The following is a 10090-nucleotide window of genomic DNA, read 5'->3' on the forward strand; positions in this document are numbered from 1 at the left end:
GGGGGGGGGGGGCTTGAAAATAAGTGGACCTTGTATTTTCATGAAAAGTCTGCTTTAAAAAAACTCTGTTGCCATCATTAGGTTTTGCACAAATTATAGCATGACAATGAGCAATCTATTAACTTACTAGTCATGCTCTTGGCAAAGCACTGCGTAGGGATGTGCCTAGGTTTGGTGCAAACCGGGATGAGCTGAGTTCAGTCAAGCCTACAATAAACTGTTGAAGACACATCTCCCTCCCGGCCCAATTAGCCGCTGCATTGTTACATGTTGCTGTTGGTCAGGGGATGCCACCAGACACAGCCAATTGGGCGATGGGAGATTTATCCCGGACAGTTTTGTTCAGGCTCGGGCTACGTGATTGAACTCGATGTGCATCAAGCCCACGCACATGCCTTGGGCTAGCTTTGCACAGATGTACAGCTTCCATTTCACTAGAGCAAAATTTGACACTTACAGGAAGTGTCAGAATGCACCATCTTCTATACTACACAACCCCCACCCTACATAGCATGTCTGTGGAATTTTTTTCTGTATCACATGCACAAGACTGCACAATGCAGCATCAATCACCTGTATGTTGGTTGTTAATGTAGGCACTTAAAGGTGCCTGCCTGCATGCCCAGTTCTAGCCAAAGCACCTGGTAACGAAAATGCTAGATCACTTTATTGATGAGAGTAAACTTTGTCTATCCCTTTCATCTTCTTTCACGTACCTATTGGACCATAATGTAACAAATCACTCCTTTTGTCCAATAGAGAGCCAATATAAAGGTATGGAGTGCAAACATGGATCTGGTCCCTGTCTCCATAATAGAGTAACCTTGCTTTCTGAGATGCTTGGGTGCTTTCAAAATCATGTTTTTGGATAGGTGCTGGGAGGTACCACTAAGCAGCCAAATTATATGGATTCCTCTAACCACAGATATTCATTAAGGTATGCTATAGTGGCCTTCCAACTGATATTTTATAAAATAACATAGCTAAGAGGTAATTTCAGAAGACCATAAGAGCTATTACAGCTTGATGAATCAATTTAGTCTTCTACTGTGTAGGTTGGGAAGAGTATTTAAGACTGTATCATAAGAAAGGTAAAAAAAAGGAAAAGGAACCTAGAATGGAATAATAATATCACAAAATAACAACTAACATTTAATAAAATACACAGCAAATGTTTACGCAGAATCAGAAACCAAATAGAGTACCAAACTATCATCATAAGAGTTCACAATCCTTTATTGTTGACAACGATCCGAGAACATGAAGACAAGCTCTTGTCTTCAGGTTGTAAGATCGTTGGTCCCTGTGTGTGTTGTAAAGTAGCCAATGCTCCAAGCTCGCTCCCATGATGGACTACAATCTCAATACTAGTAAACTAAACATAAGGTTGTAGTCAATCACAGGAGTGAGCTTGGATTGGTGACTACTTTACAACACACACAGGGACCATGGGGAACAAAAGTAGCCACCCTCCAGAAGGAAGGACAGTGCCACCACCAATTCAGAGATGATTTGAGGATCTACAGCTGAAGGATACATAAGATTTTTTTTTTGTTTAGTTAAGGTACTTGGATGCATTTTTAAGATTGAACTCCTGAGTTTAGTCTCACTTTAAGACCCTTTGCTGCTACTGCTCAGACATGCAACAAAAGTGCTGCATTCATAATATTTGTACATCAAGCTGCCTCTCCCAATTTTTTTTATTTGTATTTCCATAGGTACATCTGCTACAAAATGCAAACCCTTTAGGAATAAAGAGTCGAGAACACAGATTTGTTTATACAGATTAATTTCTGTTAATGTACAAAGACAATTTGGATCCTCCCATTAGACCCTGCAACAAAAGAACACGCATTAATTCTTACAAATCCACATAAACATCATCCTGAAATGAACTTAAGTCAATATATTCAATTCCTTAAGGGCCAGTTCACACCAGAACTGCATGCGTCTGCGCAGCTGCAGTGCTATGCATTTTACTGCGATTTAGATTTTTCTTTTAGCTTAAAATGGGCTTTCAGGTGCAGTCCAGTGAATTCCAGTGCGTTTGTATGTATTTTGATGCGTTATGATGCAATCAGGTGCTGCTAAAATGTGTCAAGTAGAATTTTTTCTGACTGCATCAGAACTGACTGCACTGGTGTGAACAGAGCACCAGAAATCCCATTGGAAAGTATTGACGTGATTTTAAGGCAGCTGCCTTAAACTGAACGGACTGCATCACAACTGCATCTAGTGTGAACTAGGCGTGATGGACTTCAATCTCATGTTTAGTTTACTCATTTATAGTGAGATTGTAGTCCATCACAGGAGAACAAGTGTTAATACAGGATACGTGTTTAAAGTGACACTAAACTCAGGAGTTAAAGGAGAACTATGAGGTGAGTGCTTTTCACTCACCTCATAGTTCTAGCCGACCTGTGACAATGAGACTGTCACAGGTCGGCTCAGTAGATCGGGAGGTGAGCGAACACATATCGGCGTTCGATCACCTCTTGATCCTGTTACGGCTCTCTGCCGTGACAGGGGAGGGGCTGGATTCCCCCCTCCCCGCTCCAATCCGTCAGCGCAGATGGCGGAACGGACAGGGGAGGGGGCGGGTACAGCTGGCTCTGCCTCTAGATAGGCAGAGGCAGCTGTCAGTCACACAGCTGGGCTGATCCCGGCACAATTGTCGGGATCCGCTTCAGCTGTGGCGTCTCAGTATACCGCAAGCAGCAGCTCGCGATATACTGCGGCGTCTCAGTATACCACGAGCTACAGCTCGCGGCATACTGAGCCTAGGGTGACGGGAGGATGCTAGTTTGTGTCCTCCCGTTACCCTAAGGAGAACTATGGGGAAAAGCCTTAACCCCATAGTTCTCCTTTAAATCTCAAAAATGCATTCAAGTACCCTAACTATTAATGAAATACTTGAGTATCACTCGGCTATAGATCCTCAAATCATCTTTAAATTGGTGCTGACACTGTCCTTCCCTCTGGAGGGGGGCTACTTTTGTTCCCCATGGTCCCTGTGTGTGTTATAAAGTAGCCACCGCTCCAAGCTCGCTCCCGTGTTGGGTTATAATCTCAATACAAATAAGTAAATTAAATGTGACATTGTAGTCCATCACGTAGTCCATCACAGGAGCCAGTTTGGAGCGGTAGCTACTTTACAACACACACAGGGACCATGGGGAACAAAAGTAGCCACCCTCCAGAAGGAAGGACAGTGTCACCACCAATTCAGAGATGATCTGAGGATCTGCAGCTGAGTGATACACAAATAAGATACATTTTTGTTAATAGTTTTTTTTAATACATTATGACTACTTTTAACAGTTTATTTCATTAAAGGAAAACTAACAAGAGATAAATAATGCAGGTATCCTGGCTGCAACTGGCTATAGCACTTCTGGCTCACAGACCTGGAATGAGTAGGCAGTGAGTGAGGTGAGGCTGAACCTCAACTTGATACATAGAGCATTGTTGCCAGTTGCCTACTTTTTCAGAAGGAATAGTTGGCAATGGCAAAGTCAAATGGTGTTTAACCTCCTTGGCGGTATTTCCGAGTGTGGCTCAGAGTTAATTTACTGTACCATAAGCGGTAACCCCGAGCCCCACTCGGAAATACACAGCGTGTCTCTTACCTTGTCCCTGGAGCCGCGCTGTGTCCTCCGGCCGATGACGGCATCCGTCTTCCAGGTTCCGTCCATTGTAAGCGTCTGCGTTGCAGGGGGCGGAACCTGCGGGAGATTAAAAAGTAAAAAAAAATGGAAAAAACAAAACAAAAACAAATAGAAACGAAAAAAGTAAAAAAAAAAAGAAAAAATCATACTGCCAGTGAGGTTAAGCTTTTTCAAATGCTGACAAAACCACTTACAATGGATGCTGCTTCTTAATGTTTAAAGGTTTAAATTTCCTGCAAAATCAGTTAGTCCCCTGAGCACTGGCCCTGATATTCTGTTTTAGGGTGGCTCCTTTGCCTTGCAGGGTCATATGGAGCCACCTTTGTGTGTGCTAATAAGCTGTTTGTGTGTCTCCACAAACACACAGACACAGCAAGGCAAGACACTCCCCTCCTCTGTGCTCCTTCTTCCTCCCTCCTCCAAGCTAGTAGATGGACAGCTGCTGGAGACTGTGCTGCCCCTTGTGATTCTTGTACTGGATAGGAAGTAGACTTGTGCGCCGTCAAAAAATTAGTTCCGTTTCGTTCCGTTTCGTAATATACGTTATTTTGTAATTCGTATCCGAAACTCAATTCGGATTCGTACGAAATACGTATTTTCGTTAGTTTCGGCACATTTTCGTAACTTTACGAACATTCGTTATGATGAAGTTAAAAAGCAAAAATACCTTTGTTAATATTGGAGTCAATGTGGTAGTTGTTTTTTTATCCGAAATACGAATTCCGTTAACAGATTCCGTATCCGATTTTCGTATTTCGGACTAACATCAACTCCAATATAAATGTACTTTGCTTTTTAACTTCAATATAACGAATGTTCGTAACGGAACGAAAATACGTCAACGGAATTTCGTATTTCCTGCCTGTATTTGTAATGCAACTCTCAGCAGCAGAAGAGAACCTCTGATTAGTCAACCAAAACGAAATACGAATTCCGTTAACGGATTCCGTATCCGAATTTCGTATTTCAGACTTAAAAAAAAAAAATACCATCAACTCCAATATAAATGTACTTTGCTTTTTAACTTCAATATATAACGAATGTGCGTAACGGAACGAAAATACGTCAACGGAATTTCGTATTTCCTACAGGGGTAATATTAGTTCCTGTTTCAAAGAAATTCGGATCTGAAATTCGTTAACGGAATTTCGTATTTCGGATATAAATTCGGAAACTGCCATTCGGATTTCGTATGCTTACGAATCTACGAATTTCAGGAAAATTCGTAACGAAACGAATCGCACATGTCTAATAGGAAGTTCATGGAAGCTGAGCTGTGTGAGTTGGATCTGTTTGGAAACATGATGAGTGTAAGTGCTTGTGAAAAAAAAAAAGATTTGTAATTCTCTTTAGCCACTATGTGATTTATACACCTCCGCAAGACAGTACAGTCAGGAGGGAGATGCATCTTTTCATAAACACAATAATATCTTTTATACCTGTTTGGAGTTCATCTTTAATTTTTCTCTTCTACTTCAAACCTACCTGGTGTGTGAAAAGCGAAGGCAGAGATGATCATGCATGACACTCAGTGATTGCTGGAGACTGAAGTTGGGCTTTTAAAGTGGTAGTAAACTTGGTGGTTTTTGCCATAATCTGCAAATATTGGCAGCATTCTTGCACATAATGGCACACTTAACTTAGGCTTTCTCCAGCACTGTACAATGAATGCTCTGTCCCCCTAGGTGTCCTCACTGCCACCACCTCCACTGCCATCCAGGTTCCCAGGCATCCTCTTTGGTGATTGGGTGTCCACTGATCATGTAACTCTTGTTCACATCCCTCCCAGTATCAACCCATACACAGCATCTTAGAGATACCATTATTGAGCTGAATGTGTACACTGCAAAAAAATGTTTGATGAGAGAGGAAGAAGTTTTTGGTAGAAGTGACTTTGCATTTCACAGTGGCTTCGCAGTTAGCACTTCTGCCTTGCAGCACTGGGGTCCCTGGTTTGCATAGTGGTCAGAACAGTATATGCAAGGAGTTGGCACATTCTCCTGGTGCTTGCATGGACACTCCAAATACATGCTGGTAGGTTAATTGGCTACTGTCTATATTAGTTGCTGTATGCATGTGAAATAGGGACCATAGATACTAAGCTTCTCAAGGGCAGGGGCTGATGTGGATGTGCAGTATGTAAAAGCACTGTGTAAATTGTTGGCACTATTTAAATATCAATAAGAAATACATAATAAATGTCTCTTCTGCCAAAAATCCCTACCTCCCAGCAATTTTTACTTTTTTTAATTTACTTCTACTTAAACAACACAAAATAATGTATAGTTAAATATATTTTTTATTAAAACAACAACATAAAAGACTTTCAATCAACTTGTGTACTGTGTGAGATACTTAGATTATGATAATTGCCGGTGCTGCATGGGTCATGTGATCTATGCACATTATGTACCCAGCACGTGAGTTCTGGATTGTGATTTGAGCCTGGACATTACCAGTTACAAATTAGAATCTATAAATAGCAAATGCACCTTTAGCTGTGAAACTCATAGGCTTAAATCCTTCTGAAGCCAAAACGTACAGAAGAAAATTTGTCGCGCTTCCGAAAGGACTGCCATTGATAAGCAATGGTTTTCCTCTCTGATCTGCAAAGTAATCTTAGCATTTGATGAGCTTCAGGCCTCATTTGGTGGGGATTACAGGCCTTCATAATCCAGGCCCTAAACCTGTCCTTCTTTCTGCATAGATTATACATGTGTCATTTACAGAGTGCCGCTCTGTTTTAATGAAGACCCTCTCTCCGGCAAAAGGCGGCTTAGACACCGAAGCACAGATGTTGTTTTTTTTTGTTGTTGTTAATGTTGGCCATTATTTTACCAGAAAGGCTTTTATCGATATTATGTGCATCCCAGTCTGTTTTGTCTGTATTAATGGACTTTTATATCGGTGCTTTGTGTTATACTCTATTTTTCCTTTAATGTTCACAAAAACTGCACTTTAAATGCGAGAAAATATTCAACAGTAAATAGTTTTGTGGTTAATATTCTTAAAATAGGTTGGCCGTATCAGAGCAACTACTACTAATGGATTAGGAAACCAAAATTAATTTGGCTATTTGTAGAAGCTACTAAAATGTACTTGTAAATATATTTGTAACAATTGATAGTCCCTCATTTTTAATTGTAAATCTATTGAAGTAGAATTACAACCTCCTACACTTTACAGCCAAGGAAGGTGCCGTATTAGCCCCTATTTGGATTGCAGTTGCCATGGCATACCTCCTAACTAGTCAAAGGTCACAGGCCTACCTTTACACAACAATTTTATTTTTTTTATCACTATTTTCCTTTATTTTAGTTTTTCAAAAAATAAAAAAAATGTATGTAAGATGAAAGGTTTAGTGGAGTAGGATTGGGTTCCAGAAGATTGACAGTTCCTCTAAATAAGGGACAGTTGGGAGGTATGCCATGGTGCTGCACATGATCAGCTATGACACCAGCTATTTGAGGGCTTGAAAGTTAAGTTGAGAGCTGAAATAAGCACAATGGCAACCTTGACAGTTGGCCTACCTTAAAAGTAAAGGTTTTGGGAGACAATACATTGATGGGTAAAGTTCTTTTTAATATTGTCATCCTAAGTACTAATGCTGGAGGTGGGCAACTCTGGCTCTCCAGCTGTTGTGGAACTACAAGTCCCATGAGGCATTGTAAGACTGACAGTTACAGGCATGACTCCCAGAGGCAGAGACATGTTGGTATTTGTAGTTAAAGCACAGCTGGAGGGCCGGAGTTGCCCACCCCTGTGCTAGTGTATAAGGATTTTCTTTAGAGTGGTTGAAAGTCAACTTCAGGCCCAGTTATTTTTATGTTTTGTGAAATCTTTATTTAAAGTGCAGCTAAAGCAAAAACCTTTTTAATTTTGGATAGCATGGAGAGGGATTAGAACACCTGTCAGGTTTTTGTTTTATTGCTGTCTGTGTCCCTGATATGGAGATTCTCCCTCTCTATTTGTTCTGGTGACCATTATCACTAAAAGTGAAATACAATCCCAAATTTTGAGTCGTCACCAGAGCAGGAATAGATGGGAAATCTTCCAATAGGAATGCTAGTTCTGTGACCCTGCAAACTGCCAGGGATTTCCCTCATTTTGGATAACTTCCTGTTGTGGCTATCGGACAGGAAGTGAATGGAAATCTTCCGAATGAGATATAGATGCCAAAAAAAAAGCTTGCCGGGGTTATAATCTTCCATAACTCTATCCAAAACTAAAAAATTACAAAAATAACTGTGCCTGGAGTTGGGCTTTAACGCTAGTTTGTGCTTTTGATTTTTTTCCCTTCACACAAGTCAGAGTGAATGCTTGGTAACCCTAAAGTTGAACTTTGGGGACATATAAAATGAGTGATTATTATTTATAATCAAAAACAATTATGTATTCATTAAAAGATCATTACAGTGCAACTAAAGGCTTTGGTAAGACAGTATAAAAACGTGTACCATGTTCAGTTACTTTTTGATGCACAAGCCGCGTAAATTAAAGAAACAACTTCCTTTACTGTTCCTGACTGAGGCAAATCCTCCCATATTTGTGTCTCACGCACTTCCCCTCCCAGATATTGCAACATAAAAAGTGTGAGGGTTTCAGCAACAGATCAGTGCTGTCAGTCCAGAAAGCAGTGGGCAGGACTAGGTGTGACCAGGCGATGACTGGCAAGCTACAGGCTTGTGAATCAGAAATGACAATACTGATGGCCATGCACCTTGCAAAATCTTTTTATCAGTGTGTGGAAGCCTAAATGAGAGTGGCAAATCTGCTCTGACATTAGGAGCAGTGCAGCATCATTGCCAGACCATCACAGGAAGCTGCATTAGGTGGACATCATTGGCAGAATCAACAAGAGGACCAAGTTTATGTGCAAATACACATAATTAAGTGCTGCGCATAGTTTTTTGTTGTTTTTTTTTTTAAAGGAGGACATAGTTTTGCTTTCATTTTTTTTAAAACTAGATCAAGTAACTGATTTTGGCTTGGTACCAGCCTGTTGTCATCTCCTTTTTAACAGAACTCTTTTTGATCATGTGTGCTGGATGTACATGGTCTGACAAGCCACCTGTTGATAAGCGGAAGAGCAGAGGGATGAGCTCATCAATCTGAAACTGTTCCATCTTTGCCTAAAGCAGGGAGGTGACCTTGCCATTTTTCTCTAACTGCTGTAGAAAACTAAACAGGTCACCAAGATCAATAGCAGCAAGGGCAAAGCACTAACCTCTTTTGCAGGAAGCTCTTATTCAGATATGTTATATTTCCGATAGGGTCACGATAAAAAGGTCTTGAAGCCTCTCTGAACACCCCAATGTGACAGCGTTGGTTGCCTCAGCAGCCAGTCAGCAATCACCAGCGCTGTCACATGAGAGAATGGGATGTAAGTCATATGCTCCCAATACCCAAAGTACCATGTATTTCTCTTCTTTCCTAGCTGCCAAATGGAGCAGCAAGTAAAGGAAAGGTGAATATGTGCAGCCCATTTTGTGCTTGTAATCTATTTAAAGGAGACAATGGGGTCTATTCACAAAGCTGCCGAAGGATCTGGCCGTAGCTTCGGCCGATCCTTCGGCTAGCTTCGGCACCAGGACCCCTTCGGTTCGATTGTGAATAGCCCGTACAGCTCCTGATCACGGCCGAGCGGCTCAGTTGAGCGCTGAGCCGTGCTGAAAGACGAAGCTGGCCGAGCGGCCGGCCATTGGCCGGCCGACAGCCTGCTTCTGACAGCTGGGCGGAGAACTAGGCTGCCCTCGGCAGCTTTGTGAATAGACCCCAATGTAACAAGATCTTGCACGTAATTAATCCAATTTTACTTAAGCAAGTAGAGGTAGTGTATAAGCTCAAAACAGCCTAAGCATTGGCTTTAAATAGCATGTGTGTTAACTAAACATCCATAAAGCCCTCTGTTCAGTTGTTGCTGATGTTTGATACAACATGTAAATAGTGATTTATCCAGTTTGCAGATAATCACATATGGTACCATTGAAAGCCTTACTAACCATCAGAGCTCACTGGGCTGGCCATCAAACTTTATTAGGAAAGCTCAAATATGTCTCTCCAGCATCTTGTAGCATCTTCTAGCATCTCTAGGTATTTAAAAGGGAAATGTAATTCATGTGTCGGTCCAATACCTCACACTCTCAGTAGTCAATATCCTGTCATGACCTGTGCCCTAATCTCTACTGCTCACACCTTTCTATTAATAAGTGATGAACAATTAATAGTAAACAGGCTTGCAGTGTGACCCACTGATACATAGTTGAACCTGTCAGAAGTGGTGCTGTTCAGATTTTATTTAATATTAATTTAGCATGGCCTATTTTATGTGCAACAATGGGGAGTAGTGATTGCTTAAATCACTTTGTTTAAATCTGTATTTGCAGCTAATCTGGTAAATCTGTGGTGATCAGGTGTTCACT

The sequence above is a fragment of the Nanorana parkeri genome, unplaced genomic scaffold, assembly GCF_000935625.1.
Source record: "Nanorana parkeri isolate BGI_ZX_2015 unplaced genomic scaffold, ASM93562v1 scaffold1297, whole genome shotgun sequence".
In the NCBI taxonomy this organism is placed as follows: Eukaryota; Metazoa; Chordata; class Amphibia; order Anura; family Dicroglossidae; genus Nanorana; species Nanorana parkeri.